We start from the raw sequence: 22,657 nt of genomic DNA on the forward strand, positions 1-22,657 counted from the left end.
TACTGATGCAGTCAGTAATCAGTTCATAATGAAGATTCACTGATGAGGATTTGTTCCTACACCTTCAATGTTCAACCGCGAGCTGTTAACTTTGCTCGCCTGCAGTGTCATACTGAGCAGACAGCATGCAGTGGATTTGTTGGGGTTTTGTGTTTTTTCACTGAAAACAGCTGCGTGCTTCGGCTGAAAATGACACTATACAAGAGCAGGGCGAGGACATCAACAGGAAAGTCGTACGCCAGACAGCTAAACGATGAGCTGAAAGACCTCTGTAGAGCTGAGGGAAGCTGCAGAGGTGGGTAATAATTCTCTGTGTATTAATGACTACGAGAGCAGGCGTTTTCACATTTCACACAGTCACACTTTCGACTCACTCTTGATGTAAAGAAATTTATGTTAAATGCTTCATGCAATGGATGTGGGGCAATCATATCATGTGAACTTGATAGGTTTTTTACTGAAAGGACATTTTACAAATCTAATTTTCATTTGTATTTCCCCCCAGTTATACTTCATTAAAAGATATAATAAAAGTAATATATGTTAAACTGATTATAGGCTTTCTCGTGTCCTGAGGAGCTAAAAAGCCAAATTGTTAACCCAAGGAGTATGTGTGAATTCTGTAAGACAATATAATATTTGATGAACTCAATTATAATTCAGTCTATTAAACATACCTTTACTATGTTGACCAATAACATTACATTTACCCAGGTAAGTAGCCTACATTTACAAGTTTTAATTTGATGACAGCAACTTCAAAACAGTTCAATTAAACGCTTTCCTCACATTTACCTCATGGCATTTGGAAATTAACTTCTGCTGAGGACAAAGCAATGCACAAATTCGAGTTCAAATTCTTCGCCAGACACATTGGCAGGGCCAGATTACACTTCTGTTCAGCTTTAACTGTGCAGATGTGCTTGTTTGGCCAGTAAAGCCTATCTACTTAATATCATTTCCTATGGCGGCCCGTCTTCCTGCACTGATCTGTCATTTCCTTCTGGCAGGACCCCGGGTGGGTCGTCAGAGCAACTGGCTACACCTGACAGGCAGGAGCGCCATAGGTGAAAAAAGCCCTGCTCTCCAAGGACATACTTTCTTTTACATTACATTTCATTTAGCTGACGTTTTATCCAAAGCGATTTACAACAACAATTTACTGGGCAGCCTTGAGATATTCTGGTGGTCTCCTGAACCTTTCTTTATCTTTATACTTTATATACCATCTAAACACTTCCACTCCTCCACTCACGCTTTACGCCACTAAATCTGTTCTGTTTCCACCTTTTATCTCACCTTTCTTTGTTATTAAATTACCATTTAAACCCTGTGTGTGTGTGCGCGCGTGTGAGTGTGCGTGTGCATGTGTGTGTGTGTGTGTGTGTGTGTGTGTGTGTGTGTGTGTGTGTGTGTGTGTGTGTGTGTGTGTGTGTGTGTGTGTGTGTGTGTGTGTGTGTGTGTGTGTGTGAACCCCCTCTATTGTAACAAGCTTGACCCAGATTGTAACACTCGCAGACTACAAATTGAATTCTGTCATCACTCTGGTCAATATTTATGTCAGAAACATGGCATCACAGGCTTTTTGGGGGTTAAATTTTGTTGAAGGGAAATGGCTGTGCCTGTAATCTTGTTTCTGTACTTTTTGACAGATCAATACAGCCATAATATCAAATAGTAACAAAGAAATGTCGTTGTGAAGCTGATGAATAGTGGTGAACAGTCAACGCTGCTTGAGAAAGTTGTCCATCTGCATCCTGCTCTTTCTTCCAATTAAGTGTTTCAATCATTAAATTATAGAGTAAAAGTAATAAGCTCTTGTTACCCTTTTTGTATTAAATGAGAAATAACTCAAGGTCCCTTGGTAGGCTTTTTTATTATTATTTTTTTTATCTTCTAATCATATCTTACAGTTTTCATGAGCAGCTGGCGTCACAAGTGAACAGCCTCCCTGAACCCACCAGTCGTCATCTAAATGCAGGTCGACAACCTTCGAGCCTTCCCACTATTAACAGTTTTCGTCTGGTGTGGTGTTTTTGGTGTTCAAGGCGTTTCTTGTTGAAGGTCACATGTGATGTCACAATATTCTATCCAACGGTACCGATGTAACGAGAGCTCCATTTGGCTACGAGTGCTTTTAGAAGTAGGTACATATTCAGAAAAACACATCAAAATGGGCCTCGAGTTGAGGTTATATATGAATTTTCCATCCTCACCTGCTGTTTTAAAATGCCTTGCCTGCTATTGTTGAAAAGCACCGTATAGGTGCTGGTCATTATGTACCTGTAAAATATGCAGTTATATGTGGTCTGAATATTGACACAAATATATCCATGCTAAGGAAAGCAAAACTGCTTTCAAGACATAGAGCATTGGTTACACCCTAAAACGTTTTTGTTTTTTTCAAGCTTTAGGTGTTGGAGGAGTTTCCTGTTAAAGATGTAGTGTCTTTTAGTTATATGTCTTGACTTGGCAATTCATTAACACGTTTTATATCTTGAACCAATCTAAACTATGCTCTGATTTGTGCCACGTTTTCCCCCCACTTTCTTTAAATAGATTTTAAATATTTCATCCCTAATTTTGATTTTATGCAGCCACTTCGATGCATAAACATTCGACCCAGCAGATGTTGGTGCTACCAATAATGAAAAGAGTCAGTCTACCAACCAAATTGTAATTTACCACATCTATCTAGTCAGCATCTGCTCAGCAATAAATATAAATTGCTTAAATTTGCTCGGCATGTTAATGCAACTCACCATCTGTACTAGTATACCTTTATGTTTTGCTGAAGTTTATATAGCAGGAAGCTGTGAACAGGCAGGATTTAGACTCAGCACATAAAACACACACACACACACACACACACACACACACACACACACAGTATAATAAAAATAAACTTTCATCATGTTAGCGTTTTTGCAATATATGAAATTGTACGAAATATTGATTCAACATAAATATCACCAAAACATACATTTCATTTGATTGTGCCAAACATGTGCTCTCCTCCATTTAGAAAGCCAAAGTTGGTGCAGCAGACTGAGCTGTGGTGGAGTGGAAAGCAGTGTAGCACAACGCAGCTCTCAGGGTGTGTAATGAAGATAAATTAAGAGGTTTTGTTCGTGGATAGTGCTGTGCTAGCCCAAATGCTGAGGATCGCCATCTCCCCTGCCTTTTCTTGGGAAATTAGGATTCAGTCAGCTGAAACATCACATACCACCCTGCAAACCGCAGATGTCACATACTTGCGTTAGAAGTGTGAAAGTGCTCATTCACACTGACAGAAAAAAGACACAGACTTGAGTGATGGAAGATTATGTAAAGAACACGTTCTGCCAACCGATATGACTGATCAGGGATGCGTTCCAGCCAGTGCTGTTGATTTAAATAAGACACAGCGACAGTCACTCATCGGATTGACTGCTGTCAGCATAGTACGTTCGGAGTTGGTTGCATCTTAATTGTAAAGGAGAGCAATTGAAACCTTTATACACCACTCGAGAATCTGCTCAGAATTGAAGTTAACCATTTGGAGAGCTTTACATCTTTTTTTTTTTTCTAGAAATGCCCACATTCAATTTGTATTGGCTTGGTAATAGGGAGAACATTTATTTCTGATAGTAAACATTCCACCAGCCTTAAATACTGTACCTGCCAATTTGTGTTTCACCTAACGTTTCAGAAAGTTCTGCATACAATCCTGTCACCACTTTGTATTTGTTGCCAGGCCCTAATTTCAGATATTTCTCTTGCTGCAAAGCGCTAGCTCTCTAATTATATGTGATGGCTGTGTTCTTAGTATCAACCACATAATGTCAAGTTGTCCTCCTTAGCTGTAATTACGTTTCATACAATAATTGTGTGTGCCGTTGGTTAAAAGTGTGATTGTACAAGAAAAAGAAAAAGCCATTCACGGGATAAAACTGTATAATATTTATCATGGAAGTTTTGTAAATGTCCTTCTTTTTGCTTTGCACTACCGTTGTGCATCAGCCATAACCAAACATTTGAAGGAGATTTGTTTGACCCATTGTTACATGTTAAAATGAGTTACAGCAATATCCACAGGCAACTCAAATGTAGTTCTTTGTAATAAGGTCAAAACTTTTGTGTTATGTATCTCATGCTCAAACCAAACGGAAGCTAATGTGTTCTCACAGGCAGAATAGAAAACTCGCACTAAAAACAGCGTGAACAAGCAACGATTAGGTAATTATCTGTGCTTTTAATGTGTGGCACTAAAGAGCATGTGTCTTGTTTATCTTTTGTTTAATCATCCTCCCAATTGTTTTTGCAGTCAAGGTACATGGAAAAATAGTGTCAAAAAGATGATTTGACTGAGGGACAGAAAAGCCTTCCAACTTGTAAAATCTGGTAGCTCTCTGAGAACAACTATCTTCTCTTCCCTTTCCCCCCTAATTATACCTGATTAGATTAAAAACGTTCAGTCTTTGAGACTGAGCACACCATGTTCTTGATTTAACTTGATTCTCCATGTACTTTTGATTCATTACATGTCATAGGGAGCTTATCTCGAGCGATAAAGAAAACACGAGATTTACTGCGAAACAATTAACACTGAGCAGTTTTCTGTGATGTGATTTTGAAGTACACTAAGAGACTGATTCTCCATATCATTTGAATCTAAAACATTTTAAACAATGCAGGGCCCTATAAAGAACTAACTTTAAGGTGACAGATGTGAAACATAATATTCCTATCCTTTGATGTACATTTCACAGTGCATACTATCAGCAAAACTTTTCAGTTGATGTCAGTGCCAACATGCAAAGCTATAAAAAGGACCCTTAAAATACTGCTTTTCAAAAGATGTGATCTAAGAGCTGATAAGAGCTACAAGCACTGGAATGGATCAATCGTGCAATAGGAAGAGCACTCAGTCATGGGTACTGTTTAATTAATGATGGGGGACAGAGATAGGCTGTTAGCGCCATATTGTCAGTCAAACACTCGTAGCAGAGGGTGGCAATATGAGCTATGTAACTGATATGTGAAACAGCAGGAACTAATCTATACTCTCTGGTCTAGAACCATTAATGTACTCTTAAGAGTGCAGGAATGTTGACGCATGACACACACACTTCTAATTTATTCTGAATGTAGAAAACCAAACATGACAGTTCATAAACACATATAGTTCATTAAATTACAGTTTTCTTTTAAAAATTTGGAGTTTAAACACAACTTTGGGTTTGAAAAGAGCACAAAAGAAAGTCACACGGGAAGGAGGATGTACATATGTAGCTCGTCCACTGGTGTTTAATTGAATTGACAGGAAAATCCACCACCTTTTAAGACTGACAGGTCTACAATAAATAAATAATAAAAACTCATAATCTCCCTCGTTATTAATTCAAATGTTTGTACATGTTGACATATATAAGAATACTATGTTTTATCTTTTATTTTCAGATTTCTTATGTTACTATTATCGAAATTAAGATATTCTTTGCAGAATAAACAAAAAACAAACTATTCAATGCAAAAGGAAGAAAAGCAAAAAAATAAATAAATGAACACATAATCTCAAACCTTTGCCATGAAATGACCCTCCCAATCTGGTTTTGAAGCTTAGTGAGGTAGTAAAGTGGCCTATTGATTAGGGGAAGCCTTTATGGATCTACAGCCAATTGTGATCATCAATAAACACATGTCCTGTCAAAGGTCCTTGGATAAGGCATTAAGCCCATACATCTCACTGTCAGACTAATAAAAGTCAGTTTGCGAAGGGAAACAGTTCAGATTTGACAAGAAATCTCAAAGACAACATTTTTACCTACAACTGCGAGTACTTTGTAAGTTGTATGTTGAAATAGCTAATTGTCACCATTAAAATGTTCTTACTGAAAATGTATGAATGTAGGCCATGTTGATGCATTTAAGTATTATACTTGTTTATGTATATATTTATGCATAAATGTACAGTATATATAAGCATCAGAATCAAGTGACATTAGCACCAACATACATCTTTACTTCCTCAAATCTTAAAATGTAGCCTACTTACATGGATGTGCTATGCTGTGTGTGTGTGTGTGTGTGTGTGTGGTGGTGGTGGTGGTGGTGGGGGGGGGGGGGGGGGGGGGGGGGGGGGGGGGGGCTAAAGTACAAGTAGAGAGCTTTTTCACTGGCACACATTTCTACAAGTTTTGTTCTACAAGTCACTTTAGCCTATCTAGCATACTACCAGAAAGTTGCCTACCAAAATTATAGCTGTATAGGAGATGTACAGTATAGTTTATTTCTGTGCTTCCCATTCATGAGAAGTCCTGCTCAGCGGTGGTCACAACAGTATAGTAATACTTCTAGTTATTAAACTTCGAAATAAACATTTTGCCTCCCGCTGAAGGATAGCCAGCACATATATGCTGAAGGGAGTTCATCAGACCATCTGGAATAGCCTCACTTATTTCCTTATCAGTGATGTTTCCAGCTTGTACGGTGATCTTGTGATTTTTGTACACAGGTGTCTCTTGAAAAGGAAAACCCAATCTCAATAGCAACTAGCTGTTTAAATAAAGAAAAAACAAACAAACATAAAATTCTCAAATAGAAAAAACACTTATAAATGAGAGAACGTAACCATTACAGCATTTCGCTTAAAACAAGAAACACAAAAATGAAACTACAAAAAACTGCCATCTAAAACCCTGTTTTTCCCTTCATGATTTACTACTATTCTTGACAATTTCACACAAAGCAGAAAACAAGGCCAGGTCAAAAATCTTGTATATTGCTGGACTATGTAAGAGGGCTTTTAATTTGAAAGGACAGCATTTCGTTTTAAACGGATACAGGAAGTCTGAACAGGCAGGACTCTAATCACCTGCCCAGCTCAACAAAACTCAGGCAGCTGCTGCTCCAAGGTGAATTCACCACAGGGACATTTCCTTATTTTGACCTCGGGTGCAAATGACTGCTAAATGTGACCATTATTAATTTTTCGGTTTACAGTTTAACAGTTGCATCAGTGCTAACTTATCTTGAGTTAAACACGTGGACTTTTAAATAAAGTTACACGGTTGTTGTTGGTTTTACAGCCGTATTACTTAATTATATAATAACTTAAAGTGGGGGACAAATTGTATGGAAGACTACTGGAAAGGTAAATAAATCAATTTTAGACAAATATCCATGCCGACCCCCCACCACCACCACCACCACCACACACACACACACACACACACACACACACACACACACTGTGCTATTGTCCGTGTTCAATCAGCTTCAGTATTGTCATTGTCTAAAAAGCCTAAATCAGCCTCATGTCTGCACCTCTTAGTGGGAACGAGAGGAACATATTGCGCACAGCGCAGGTTCCCCCCCCCCATCTCCCCCACCCTAAAAAAAAACTACTTTTCCATTTTCAGAAAGGGGACCGTCTGCAAACGCACGGATTCCGTCCAGAGTTGCTCGACACTGTGGCAGAAACTGATGCAATGCCACTCCTTATAACTAACTAAGGGCCACCTTTTTTCCCTCAGCACCAGTGAGATGGGGTGCTGCGCAGCAGAGAGAGCCTCGGCCGGCTGCAGAGGTGGAGGCTGACTGAGCAGAGAGACCCAACCAAACCTTCCGTCCTCCACGACGCACGGCACCGGCACGAAGCTGCCTGAAGTGGAAGAGAAAGGTTTACGCGCTCGAATGGGAAGGAGCTTGACACCGACAGAGGAAGAGAGCTGTCGACTGCTATTTCTTCTGGAGGATGTGCGGTTTTTGCCCTGGCTAACCAGATAGCGCGACGCAGACGAGGAGCTGGACTTCACTGGATATTGTTAATACCGCTGCCATTCCGCTGTTTGGATCGGGGGTGAGAGAGAGAGACAAGACACCTCGGCGGTCACCACAGCCGGTATCATCTGGGAGAGGAAAAAGAAAACCGTGAGAAGAAGGACGACTTTTTTTTTTTTTGTAATACCGTGAGTAAAGTATTTTACTTAGTTTCCGTTTGGTTTCTCTTTCGGCTTGTGATGTAGCTCCGTCTGTGAGTGAACGCAGGTTGATCAAAGAGAGACAAGTTCTGCTGATCAAAGATATCAGGCGGATATGAATTACGGCTATTTCTCCACACATTTCATTTCATGAACTTTCTGCCTTTTCCTAAAGAGTCAACATTAAACATGCGGTGCAGATGGAGCTGCTGAGCGAGTCAGGATGCACAAACACACTTGGAAATGAAACAATTCTATTTATTGCGCCGTGAGGAAGTTGAAATCATCTTTTTGAACTCAAATGATAGGTGTCCTACTGTGAACCCTCAGCCCTTCACCCTTGAAAACAGACAAGCGTTTTGAAATGTACAGAAGTGGGTTTGGGGTCTGGCTGCTTCTGATGTTCAGCTCAAAGGGAGCCATGGAAATATTTGTTGAATGAGAAGAGCTCTCCTGTGAGGGCAGAGGCAGGTCTTTTGTGTTTTTTGGGAGTGCATCTTTAGGCTAGTGGAGCAGGAGGCTTCTAACACACCACTTACCACCCAAGTAGACCCACAGGAATGATCTAATCAAGGATATGCAAATTTTCCAAACTCAAATTTTGCAGCTTTGCTGTGGCTGAATGTTTAATACTATCGTCTGACAGTGATGGTGACAATTGGGTTGAGCATTGTGGCTTGGCAGGCTCACAGACTCTTGTTTGATCTTTATTGATTTGGCTTTTTCAGGGCTGTGTTTGGAGGATGCACAGAGAGAAAGATGTGTTATGAAGCAATGTCTCTATTAGGATATTGTCTCCATTTTTCTTTTCCCCCTCTTGAAGTTTTTGTGACTTTCTTTTCAATGGCAGCAATTAGCGAAGTGGTGGCAAATATAATTAATTCTGCCAAAGGATAATATTTATCCTGTAAGGGTCTGTCTGCTGTCAGTGAATCTGCTGCTTTGAGTTTACTTCAGTTTTAATGCAGGTCCATTCAGAGTCTAAGAAACAGCATTCTACTGTTTTTAGGCACGTTTCTAATTTAAAGGCATTTAGTTTGTCACTACAATATTCAAGACTCCTGAAGATTTAAATGATGAACCCTTGGAGCATTTTTCCTTTTTTTAAAAAAAACAACAAAAAACAGAAGCTGGTTTGTGTTTATGTTCACATCTAGTGGTACTTTGGAAACATTTCTGATGGAATCGTTACTGATGTCACAGAAAACTGCAAATGCTCTATTTGATTATTTGGCTTGGAGGCTGACATTTGACAAGAAAAGATAAAAAGTTAAATTTTCTTTGCCAATGTGTTTTTTGTTCCTCCATGAATCGTGATGCTCAAAATTCTCTTGTGACACATGCTGGCTCCCAGGTTGTGTTACACACTATATAGTTTAAGTATAGTTTGCGTGCGAGAGAGTGGGATATGTTCAGAGAGAAGTAGCCCACTCAGTCTCCGTGCTTCAAGCACCGTTTGAAGGTTTTTGAGCCGAGCCCATCCACCTCACTGTTGTCTTACATACTGTACAGTGTACTCTACTGTAATTGTACTGTACTGCTTGCAACGTGGATGCAGTCAATTTTCCAATTTGGTACGATGTCAAGAAATTCTAACTGATTCAGCAAAACGATTTGCCTTTTTGTTTCCTCACAGAAACGGTTCTTTTAACTTTTTTCCTTTTTTTTTATTTTACTGACATCAATTAGTGAGTGATTTCACTTTAAATGTGGTCACAACATTTAATCTCAGTTAATGGAGTAAAGCCTGTTTGACTCAAAGGCGCTTGGGCTATGTTACCCTGAAAAGATAATGCGTGTAGGTTCCAATATATACCAATAACTATCTTTGAATTTGTCCTGTGCCACTGTAAATCTCTGAACTTAAATGATGGCCTAAAGCTACCATGGTTTCCTGGAAAAGTTAACTAGCATTTAGACTTAATGAAGGATGTGTAACGTGAAAGCACGCTTGTGATTTCAAATAGCCTATAATTTGCAATAATGTTAATATATGTAAATATATATTTAACGAGACTTAACGTGCGTAAATGATTGTCACATCAGCCCGCTCCACATCTGGATTTCATTTCCCGAGTTCATCTAAAAACAGATCATCTGACAGTAAATGTAAAGTTAACGTCACCAGATGCAGCAATTAAAAGGGGTTTCACCTGCAGAAGGAGGGGGGGGGGAGGGGGTAGTAGTAGGTGCAGGGATTGCACAGCTGCTTCGCTTGGCACAAATCAGAGGTTACTCCTATCCTTATTGGATGCAAATCAGTTATTTGCTTGCAATGCATGCTATGACATTTTTTGTCAATCTGCTTGGGGGCAGGTGTGAGATGAAATGCAAATTAGTAGATTGGCTAATCTTGATTAAGATGAAGTGCGTCTTGATGTTACAGCTGCCCTGTCCTTTTTAATGAAATGATTATTGACATGGGCCAGCAGACGTGCGTTTAAGGGTACAGCTAATTGAAAATGACAACTCTGGTGAAGGCTAGCCTTTGGGACACTTGAATAAAATGCATATCAGCAGTGACAACAGGGACGCTAGGGATAGAAACTGTCTCACCAATACAATAGCACCCAAGGGAGTCCTACTTTCACTGACAAATCTGCAACTAATAAAGTGAACATGGACAAAAGTCTCATGCTGGACACACTTGGTACTCAACCTGTCACTAAAGAGCATTATTGTTGTTTTTTTTTATAAGAAAATCAAAGAAAGAAATGTAAAGAGGGCAACATGGTATCGCACTGCACTGTGTTAGTGTATAGAGCTCATTTTTATACACTGACAAAAGTAAAAAAGCAAGGAGGTGTTAGGAAATTGCTTGGCATCCTGAATTATGTAAAACGCTTTTTTTTTTTCTGGGTCCCCTTGTCCAGAGAACACAAGGGTCTAATTTTGTTCTCAAAACACAACAGTGACTCAGAATGTAGGCCCTGGGAATCTTTCCCTGGTAAGATTTGGGATGACATGCATTTGTTAGATTAAAGAAATTCCTTCTCAGAACTGTTGATAATCTTGACAAAGGCAAACCCTTCCTTGGCTGCCTTCCTATCTAGCACTTCGTTCGTAAAGGAGGCCCGCTGGTCCAGCACAGCCTGGAAGACAAACATCCCACATGACCCATCTGACAACTTAATTTATATAATTGCTTAGAAGCATCTGCGTAAGAAAGACTGACTTTCAGCACCCTCCTCCACTTGTCACTGTTATGAATGACTGAGATTTGATGTCCAATGAGTCAAACGGACAATCTTAAGTCAGACTGATGTTGCCAGACGAAGGCATGTGTGAACAAAACAGGGACAGTTAATTTGGCTGCAGCTTTGCATCTTTTTAAAAAAAAAAAATTTAATTTTTTTTTTTAATTTTTTTTTTTTTTATGGAAAACAGGGTCAGCCTCATATCTTCATCTGGATTCTTTGTTCATGCTCCGATCTGAAAATCTTGCATCCATGCAGCCGGCAGGTTGTAAAGCAAAGCATTCCACCATGACAAGGGTGTGCATCTGTTAAGCAGTAATGCAATTAACACAAGTGACATGACAGGATCAGCGTTGCGCCTTCCTCTCTTGATTTTTGCAGCTTTGCGCTTCAGATCTGAACGGCTAAAATAACTTGTTTTGGTTAGCTAATATGTTCCACAGCCTCAGGTTGGTTAATTATGCAGCCCCTTTATCTGTTTGTCTTTGTGCTGTCCTCATTGTGTTAACGTTGAGCAAGTCATCTGCAGATATCCCCAGGCTTCCTCTGTGCCACTGCTTAAATGAGCAGTTTGAAAGTGTTAAAGGTTATTAAAGGCATGCGAGTGTGGTTTTGAGTAGCATTTGAAACAATACCTGCAAAAACACAACCCTGATTGAAAATATACGTCTCTTATTTGTTACAATACTAAGATTAGGCAGTGAATAGGGCCACAAGACAAACCTTTTGTCTGGATTATTAAAATCAATGGAGTTGCATGCTTTACTCAAACACAACACTCGTGTGTTCAAATAGGTGGTAGTAGGTTTGATTTGTCTTTGGAAATAGTTTGTCAGTGAAGTGAACATAGAGTCTTTGTGGAGATGGTATGTAGGGAGTAGTGATGATGGTGATGGTGGGGAATTGCCTGAGGATGGAGTGTTTTTCAGTAGGCAGCTCCTGATTTTATGTGACAGTAAAGGGCCTTATCTACCAGGGCCACGATGAAGCACAACACTCTTTGATTTTTTATCTTCCAAACGTCTAACAATCTCATGCTCGGGACAGATTAATGAGATGAAGGTGTAAAAACTGGCTTTGCAGTTTGAAGGGAGGCAAATACAGGGTCTAAGGCTATATCTGCATCATGCTGATAGTACAACATAAAAGATTAGCTGAAATTAGTGACACATCTTTGACCTTCACATTCAACAAAGTCAAAGAGTGTAATTTGTCTTACAGCATGATTTGATTATTTATGGTTTCGTGAACTATCATGTGTGTGGCTGACTATAAAGGGGCTAAAAAAAAAGAGATTGCACGCATGGGTGTTTTTTTGCACACTCTTTAGGTGAAGTTGAAGTCGAAGTATATTCTTCTTCCCTAATCTGACCATTTAGGCTATTCAAACATCTGTGAGAGTATCCCACTCACCGTCTCTTTTGCGCTGTATTTAATATCTGTTTCTCATTACCTCAGACGAGGCATTGATCCTCTAAAGAATTAGTAAGGGTTATTTTTTTTATACCTCACTTAAAATTCATTGGAGCCCAAACCTGTCTTTACAAGTCTTTATCCATATCTGTGGTATTTTAATAAGTGAAACCTCCAAAGACATAGAGAACCAGCATCAACTGAGTCGACAGGAATCAAAGGAACCTTGAGATTAATGAATTTGCATGTAACCTGTGTTATCATACGTAATTATGTAGATTACTGTTTCACATTTTGATCTTTAACCTTATTAATAATGTCTTTTGGCTTTTGGTGAACTGTCGTCTTTGCTAACTCATTGATGTGAAATTAGTTTTCAGCTTCTTGACTTAAAACAAATAACAAAATTGTTTTATTTTTAAATCAGTTGAATCCTGTATTTTTGCATTAGAATTAGGTACAGGTAATAGTTTTCAAACAGTGGTTAAAAAATGAAATAGTTTATGCATCTATCATCATGCCTTGTTTCCCTTGTTTTTACCGGCACCTGATATGAATGTTACAATCGCCAGATGGTGGTGGAAATGCATCTAACAGCTGTTTGCCAACCGCAAATCAAACAACTAAAGGAGATTAAGAAGAAGATGTAAACACTAGGAACTGGTCAAATGTGTTCTGTGCTTTTGATTTTAGTAGTTTAAGTAAAAAAAAAGATCATCAAAAAGCTCTGCGTGGAACTTTTTTGGGGGTCTTTGAATAATAGTCGAATATTGTTTTTGCTTGAACTGCCCATCCATAACAAGAATCTTTATTTTGGCTTGTTACCATAGACATTATTATGGGTTTTATTTCCTTTTGTAAGTTGAATTGAAAGTGTAGAAGGATGGAAGGAGTGCAATTTTGTTTCACTTGTGTGATAGGCTTTTTATAGTCATCTATACATCACACATGCTTGTTAGAAATTACTGTCAGGTCTTTCAGAATGTGAAGGTTTTTTATTTTATGTATAAAAGTAACCCCTTTAGGTCAAAACGCTGTTCAGTAGTTCTCTGATGTTGTTGAAGTGAAGGCCTTCTTCATGTCCACCAGCTCATGGTCAAGTCGGCATTTGTGAAGAGAAAACACCAATGCTGTACATAAAAGAGGACAAGCAGTGTTTTGAGGTCACCTTTCTTACAGTACTAAGTCATGCATCCTGCAGGCTCATGATGAGTTGCTGCGTTCCACTCTCATGCCTCCTTTCTCCCGAGAGATGAAATGTGTGTGGAGGAATCTGTCAGAATACAACTACGAGGCTCAGCTCTGCTTGTGCAGTGCCTCCCCGTCCGATCTCTTGTGACACAGTAAATTTATTCTACTCAAGTGAAGTTGATGTTTAAATTCTTCAGGATCATTTTGTTATGCTATAATATAACGATACTCGTAAGAATGGATAATGAAGGATGGTTGGTGATTCCCTGTTTTCTATGAGTTACTTTCTGATGAAAATCTTGATGATCTGATACATTAATTTGACACAGTGAATGACCATGTTGAGTTTGCAATCTGGCAGTATTACCTTGAAAAATGAGGAATATTATACAGGATACATCAGTATACCGAATGAATGCTTTAACAAATGTAGGGCTTAATACCAGTAAAATATCCTCCAGATATTGGGTTGGTGTAAAGCTTCATTAGGCATTGGGAGAAGACAGGAAATAAAGGAAAATAATGCTGTTCAAAGAAGCTTTTATTCAAAGCTATTTTGTAATGAATGCTGAATATTTAGTTTGCCAAAATTTATTTTTGGCAGCTTTCAGCTTGCTGGTAACAGATTAAAACATTAGTGTGTGAAACATTGATGCTTTTCTGATTCAAATTATTTTTGTTCTGCATTTCACTGTAGCCATGTGGTTATTCAATATGTGCAGTACTTTATTCAGATGGTTGACACTTTAATTTACAGGTCAAAGTTCAGCCTTCATTGTAACATCTTTTTAAATGATTTGCTCTTACAAAATAATAGGATAAGCAACCTCTCAGCAATGGGTGAGCGGCTGCTGAATTGTCCCATTTTCCAGCAGTCCGGGAGATCAATAAACGTAATCTTCAACATAATGCAGAATTAATGGGAGTGTGACATCAACGGCTGACAGAACAAAACTTTTAGCACATATGTGGATTGAAATATCAAACTGCCGCCAAACAACAGAAGCCATTTTAGCCTGTCAAAAGTCAAAGCATTCACTTAACAATACAGCTGGAAAATGATTGAGCTAAACTCTCATCTGAGCCTTTGATAAGCAAATTCTAATTGGTCAGCAACTTGAGGTTTGTACTTAATCAGCCTTGTAAAATGTTAGCTGCAAGGGAGACTATGTCCTCTAGTCGGGAAACACATATTTCCACAGTATCTCTGTAATTTAATTAGTTGGCCTTCAAAAAGAGAACATTTATAGAATGGTCTCAAAATTGTTTTTGTTCATATTTGCATGTCTAATTATATTTACAAAATTTGTTCCATTTTCCATAGGATATCTTTGAGGATTAAACATTAGACTGTTGCTCACCATCCCTTTAGTCATTAGTTTGAATTCATATTGTTAATATTGTCATAAATCAAACTGGAGTTTTGAAAATGTTTGGTCAATCAAGTTGTTGGTCAATTGAAGCGATTTGTTGATGGACAGAAAACTAATTGCCAATTACTTGTATAATTAATTGTTTTGAGTCGATTGTATTGAAAGAAATGCTACAATATTTTGATTCCAGCTTCTTACATGTGGATGTTTTCTGGTGCCTTCTGGGCTCCATGAATACCTTTTGGTTGTGCAGTTGGTCAGAGGTCACCTATTAATCAAGATTAATCAAGGAAAAAAATCTAAACAAAAAATAACTGATAATGAAAATAATAGGTAGTTAAAGCCCTTACAGTTACGTGCATTGTTTTAATTCAACCAGTGGACACCACTGTTTTCATTGGTCCAAAACAACATGATTGTTTGTGTTAATGATAATGTTTTTGTATGTAGATGCCAATGCTGTGTTGATGGTAAATGCTGTCAGCTAAAGCTCTGAATGTGTAGTATATTGCCCGAGATAGTTTTCCTGCTAGTGGAGCTGTGCTGGCAGTGCCTATATGTACCAGGATGCATTGCACACGAGCTTCTAACCCCAAATCATTTGGTCCTGTTTGCTATTTCTCTTCTACTGCAGCCCTCAACAAAAACACATTAGGCAGCCCAGATGATTTTCTTTGCAAAGAGCAAAAGACAGGAAAGGAAGTGTTTTTTTGTTATCAATCAGGAAGCTAATACTATTGATTATATACTGTTACATTAGCAACTACTATAAACACAAACACAAATGACACAATATGTTAAAAAGAGCGCTTGTCCAATGTTGCTTCATCTTCTTTCTTGGCCAAAACGGCTACCATTCTATGGGCCACACTATAGTTACCATAGCAACTCGTGCCCCTTGTCTTGAGCATGGGAAATCAGGTCACATTATTGCTGTGGTAGATGGGACCTTTATGTCTCTTCACAGATCTCACCGTTTCTTCTTTTCTGCCCACCGGTCAGTGTGCATCTCTGCTTCTTACCTTAATTGTCCGCATTCACGACTTAAAAAAAAACAAACCTGAGCTTTCCCTTTTTTTCTCTTTGTGTATCAGTATGTCATCAAAGGAAAAGCTCCTTTTACCGTTGCTATTTTTATGTGCCACTTAGAAATAAACAAATTGTTTAGTTTGTCACAAAATTTGACACCCTTTGTTTTGTATATTAGTGCTGATACATCATGGCCAGCTGCCTCTCTATCCCCAGCACATCTACATGATCTGCTTCATACAGTGTTTCCCGCAGGTTGTAAATGTACTTTTTCTGGTAGTTGCCGTGGCCTGTCACCGCGGTGCATTCAGAGACTCACGCAATTTAAAAGAGAAGAGTGTGAACTAGATTTTTTTTTCCTGTAGCTGCAATTTACAGAAGTCCGAAAGCGCCTTACATGCAGCGTATCCGTTGACGCTACAAATTACGGGGGCAGAGTCTGTGTGAGCTGTGTGATATAATTGTGCACAACTGAATGTAGAGAGGGTATATAGATGTAGATGCTTGGAATGTTATAAATGTAAATATGAGCTATATGATGCTTCACATTTTATATATTCATGTTTGTTGGATCCAAACACAGCCTCTTGAAATGAGGGGCCTTTTTTAAAAAGCAGAATAACAGGGGGATATTACAGAGGGACATTTGTGGGTGATGGGTTGTTTCGCATTCGTCAGCCACAGCTTGTAGCCGAGCAGTGTTTTGTCATTGTTTTAAGGTTAGATTGAATTGATGAATTCATGTATATTCTCCAAGGAAAGGAATATCTTAAAATAACTAAATGCTTTTAAGGATCGCTCCCTTTGGTAAACTCGGGTGTCAAAATGTAAATGTGTTTCAGTTAAGGAGAGAAAAAAAAGATTTTAATTACAACAATTAAGCAACTGCTCTATGTAATTTATTTCAAGCTGCACTGCATAATCTACAAACCATGCTTATCAATTTACTGATACAGGCAGATACAGGCTTCAAGCCATTTGACATCCAGTGCATTCACTTTCATTTCATTCACATACGTTTTTGGATTTGCAACAGTGTCCTTAGTCTGTATGAAATGAGTCAATTACTGTTACTTGTGTCTGTGGACTTATTCAGTCGTAAAGAAAACAGAGGACTTTTTGCCAATAATAACGTTAACATCACTTCCACCGCCGCTTGCGCTGACGCCAGTTCTTTCTGTTTCCAGGTTATTTTTCTGAGCGGGTTCAGCTTCAGATGGTTTAGCTTTACGTTTTTAGCCAGCGGCATGTTTTCGAGTTTACATTAGTGAAACCTGTGTGTGTGTGTGTGTGTGTGTGTGTGCGTGCGCTAGCCAGAAACAAAGCAACAGCAGAGGGTGCTCGTAGCCTCGTAGGGAGGGACACACAGCACGCTAAGTACAGGTGGAAAGTCGGGTCGAGGCGGGCAGGCGCCCCTCATTTTGCACTTTTAATTAGCTGAACTTAGCTGAACCTAATGTGACATCGCTGATGATGTGTGTGGGAATTTACTGCATTATAAATGCCAGATTTGCGAGAATCGCTGAAATTATGCGCCACGCCCGCAATCCCACAGCAAAATTCAGGCCCTGGGTAACGATGACAATTCTTGGGTGAGATGGTCTATGACAAACATTAGCGAGCGTTTGTGTAGTTTAAGTACATTACTGTTAAGCGAAAGATTTCGAAATCACGAAAGAGATGTAGCTCTTGAGAACTACAAATACTGTGCATTCATGCAGTATGAAGCAGGTGCAAGCAGCTGTAGTTGGAATTTCTCTATATATTTATTCTATTCTCTAGCAGCACTTTGTCTACATTATGCATTGAATGTATTTTTTTTTTCTCCCAAAGAAGCCAAACATTTTACCAGCTGTCAAAGCAGCATATCATGCAATACAAATGATGACATTTATTAACAAACAAGTTTTTTAGATACCGACCCTAGCTATATAATAAAGGGGATATTCAATAACTACTGTAAATAATAACTTGTATTCTTTGGTGAAGAACAGCTGACAGGTGTGTGTATAAAGTTTGTTTTGCTGCATGTATTATAATTTGTGATGTCATATGGAAGAGTCCTCGGGGTAGTGCTTTTTAAAACACTGAGGATTCAAAGAGTCATTTACTTATATAATTCCTCCTTTAACAAGTCAGACCCCACTTGCATCAACGGCTGTGGGTGTTTTGGCTGATGTTTTTTTTTTTCACTGAATGTATTCAATCAGATTGTCAAGACCCACAAAATATACATGTGTACATTTACATCTAGATGAAATGATCCTTTTCCGTTTAGTTGCTTCATAAAAGGCCAAAGAATGGCAGGATAACGCTCCGCTGTTACTGTCTGCGAAGAAAACTTGAATCTGTTTCAGACTCTTGTTGTTCAACTCACAGCTAAAAACATAATTTGCCACTGTGTATTTGTATATGCCACTATTAGAGTTAAAACACAAAGAGAGAAAGAAGATGAGCCATCTGTGTATCTTTCTGAAACGAGTAAATACTACATGTTCAAAGATCCCTTGGGAAATGTGCACCACTCAGAAGTAGGAGACGATGCTCGGAAATGACAAACCATAGAAAAGCGAGTTCTGCCTCTTCAAAGGGGAACATGCTTTACTTAAGGAACTCAAATACGTGATTAGGCACAGACAGTATAGATTTTGGGAAAATTAAGAATAAATGCAAATCATCTTTGACATAACAAATTATTAAAAACTTTCCAATTAACTATGGAAGTTTTACCTTACTGCGATCAAATGTAATGCATTTCTTTCAGAAGCAACAAGTATATTTAGACAAAAAAATTATTTCTGATTGAGCTCTGAATTTGATTAATAACGGTGGAAGGGGTGATTCAAACTCAGTGAATATCAAGATTGATATGATGTGATAAAATACAGATTTTAATTTGGAAGAAATGTCAGACTTTATAGGACCAACAGCTAGCGTATACTAAAAACAATTGTTAATATTTAAAGAATCATATATTAAAAAAAACAACTCTAAAAGACCAACTTATCATAATGGAAAATCTGAGTGAAATTTTAACATACAAAGAGAAAGCATTCCCAAGTCACCAGATGTTCCTATGATCCAATGAGCCAGACTAACATCAGCTCCTTGTACATCTCGGGTGTTGGTATTCAGGCTGTTGCTGGAAGTCAACAGGGGTCATTCGCAGCACTAAAGGTGTTGTGGTGCCCCTGCCACATTCTGTAGAACTAAAAGAATGAACTTGCTTACTCTTAAAATTGTACAATCTAAACTGTTTAGCAGTTTAACATCTGTGATATCTTTTTGTACTGGCTGCATTTTATTTACCTTACATAGAAGTGTCTGTTTTGCTTCACCTTCAATGACGGCTTGTTTGAATACTTGATAGTGGAAAGGATGATTCGCTATCAGAAAAAAGACTAAATTTGACTGAAACGAATTAACACTTTCATCAAAAGACTAAAACTAAAACCATCAGGAGCCCAAATTAATGCTGATCGTGTGACGTCGTATCAATTTACTCATGTCTGTAGGAAATGATGGCCCTGCGAGGTTGTTGCCTCATATGACCTGGATATTAATTCAATTATTGAAAAAATAAGGTATTAAGATTTAAGGCATAGGCCACCCAAGTGACTCCAAAGTGGTGTCATTACTTATTTGAGCATAATTAAGAATTAATCATGCAAAAATGTTTGCTTTACTTGCACAAATGTGCACAAACGATGTGCAAATAAACAAGTCTTTAAAGTAATTTGGACATTTGAGGTTGTGAGTACGTGTCCAGCATCAATGCTGAACAATTGGGTGGAAAAGGGGAAAGACGGTGTCCGATGTGCTTTTCTTTCTATAATTATGTGATATAAACATATAATATATACAAAAAAATGTCATTTCACACATTGTTCTGTACAGTGATGCTAAAGCATTCGATAGAAGTAGCATTAAACCAAAACTTGTGTGATCTGGCCGAGGACAAAAACATGGCTGATGTCTGGAGTGTCTTCTGCAAGCAGATGTTTATTCTTTTGACGAAAGATAGTTTCTTAAGGAAATAATCATTTTGTAAATTTTAATAACGGTGCCGACTTGGAAAGAGGAGATAGACACATTATTGCCTTGCTTCAACAAAATGGAGTAGCTTAAGTACAAGAGAATTACTCACCCTTGGACATATTCAAAGAAAATTATAATCTAAAGCTAAAATACTATGGTATCGTATTGTCCGCTTGATTGCATTAACTTATAGTACTACTATGGTTGCCTCTATTCATACTAGTGACCATGAGTGACCATGACCTCATTTACTATTAAGAGCCAGCTCTTACTGTGGATGCACAGTTAAAAGCTGTGAAGTGAGTTGCTCATTATGACAGTCCAGGACCATGACTTTTCTGGGATCATGGATTTGGCACCGCAGGCTGAAATGCTCATTAACATGAACACGTCCGGGTGCTAACAGTAGAGAAAGAAAGAAAAAAACATGTTCATCTGCTTACCGCTCCTTCAGTATTAAAGACAACGCTTGCATTCATGAGGTGTTGTGAAATAGCTTGATTTTTATGCTGCTATTCAGGATTTACTGGTAACTATCTCTACCCCAGGTCAGTGTAACTCACTAATTAGCCTCCGCAGTGCATCTAATATTAAGATGACTTGACATCCGAGTTATTTTTTAGAAAATAGCATTTTACGACGTTAATACTAAGTTTTAGGCTGCAATGTGTTTAACCAGATACACATGATTTCATGTTTTCCGAGAACTAGGTGGCAGAGATAACTGTGAATGTACTGGTACAATGACAAGGCACTTGAGTGACGGTTATATCACAGCGCATTGTAATCATGATATAGCGTCTAAAACTTACAGTGGCCTCTTTCTTTGGAGAAGTAGATTAGTAATAATTTTATGAGTGTAGAGAATAACGCTTTGCCCTTCGCATGATCCCTGACAGCTGCAGAGATGATTAACATTTTTGTTGTTTACTCCTCCCTCAGTCTAAGAAATGACTGTCATTTCACCACCCTCAGTGTGCATCCCTGCATTGATTCTTAAAACAATGATGTATTGTAACATTGTCAGACAATGTATTTCATGATGGCGTAGGTTTTAGGAATATGCCTCATTTTTGCTGCCATGACATAATTTACAATCAGTAATCATCAGACTGCCACATTCGGAAAATGTTGTTTCATTTACTTTAATAGGAGAGTCAAGTTAAAGCGGAATAATTTGTGTTAGCTCTCAGTCCTCTTAACCTATTTTACATCTCATCTCAGCTTGCTCGGTTCCTCCACAGAACTTCATGCATTTGTGACACCTTTTCTCATTTGGCTTTGAAGTGTCAGTGTCATCTCTGAGGACACATAAGCATTTCAGGGTACGTCGTTAATGCCTCCTTTTTCTTCACCACAGCAAGGCAGCACATGTAATTTCATCTCTGTTAAAGGAGGTATCTCCATTCAGGTGTGCTCTATCGCATGGTGAACACGGTAATTGTCTGTGCTGCTCTTTCCTTTGGTAATTGTCTTTTGATTGAGGTCATCAGCACAATTAAAACCATCGAGGGGTGAAAAGTGTCAGCAAGAAGCTTTAGACAGCCATGCTAGACGGTAGAAAGGATGAATAAAATGTACACAGGAGATCATTGTGTGTGGAGAGACCCAATGAAGTTCGGATTAAACACTGTACAGAATGGCTTTGTCTACACTGCTTTATCAGTTTTTTATTATATGCCCCTTTAAAATCCATCCATCCAAAAAACATGCACCTCAGGTCAGGTTACCTGGCGCCGCGCTAGTGGCAGCCTGCTGCAGCAGCTCCCCCCTGAGTGACCCCCTGCTGTAGTGAAGAAATTTCCCCTCGGGGATTAATAAAGTGTATAAAATAAAAAAATCAAAATCAAAAATCAAAAAAAAAAAAAATCTGTTGAAGGTAACAGGAGAGTGTCGCCAGTGATCATGTTCGTGCAATTCTCTAAGTTCTATTAGTTATGTAATAAATTCGCCTGGATCTCAAATCAAGTGGCCTAATTATGTTGCTCTTTTTATGAACATGAACAATTCTTTGCCGAAGGTCAAGACTAAATTGCCTTTCATTTTTGAGACCCTCCAATGTACCACATGGAGTTTATTTGATAGGAAGATAAGTGCTGTCATCCAGCAGTGTTGGCATCATTTACTTTATTAAAATTTACAAACACTAGTTGGTTGTCAGTATGGGAAGATTGGATGAATTTTTTTCACTCACAATCTCCCAAAAAATCATCACGATCTGTCAAACAAAACTGGAAATATGATTTATACTAGGTCTAAAGAATAAGACACGTCACTCAGCCAAGTTTTGTCAAAATCAGGTCAGTAGTTTCTGGGATGTCGCTTGTGAAGGAGCTAGAGATGGATAAACTGTTCAAATAATGAATAGGAAACAGTTTTTGAGAATTCACACATCGCTTGCTTCGACTGTAACAATCAGCTGGATGTCAGGTATGAGGCCAAAAAGTAAAAA

At 38.5% G+C, this 22,657-nt stretch overlaps 1 protein-coding gene across 11 annotated transcripts in view; it reads left to right on the forward strand.

The window, feature by feature from the left end:
- Positions 1-280: 280 nt before the first annotated feature.
- Positions 281-22,657, forward strand: part of cntn5 (contactin 5) — a 103,515-nt gene continuing 81,138 nt past the window's right edge. For 5 of the 11 annotated variants that reach the window (XM_069161162.1, XM_069161164.1, XM_069161167.1 and 2 more), the window contains exon 1: positions 7,388-7,952. The gene's annotated coding sequence lies outside the window, so the exon portion shown is untranslated. Of the gene's footprint in view, positions 296-7,387; positions 7,953-22,657 lie in introns of those variants that run through there. The other 6 variants (XM_069161166.1, XM_069161165.1, XM_069161168.1 and 3 more) reach the window with 2 other exon arrangements.

The sequence above is a fragment of the Embiotoca jacksoni genome, unplaced genomic scaffold, assembly GCF_022577435.1.
Source record: "Embiotoca jacksoni isolate LCO1_2020_lvr unplaced genomic scaffold, fEmbJac1.0.p SCAF_28, whole genome shotgun sequence".
NCBI lineage: Eukaryota > Metazoa > Chordata > Actinopteri > Embiotocidae > Embiotoca > Embiotoca jacksoni.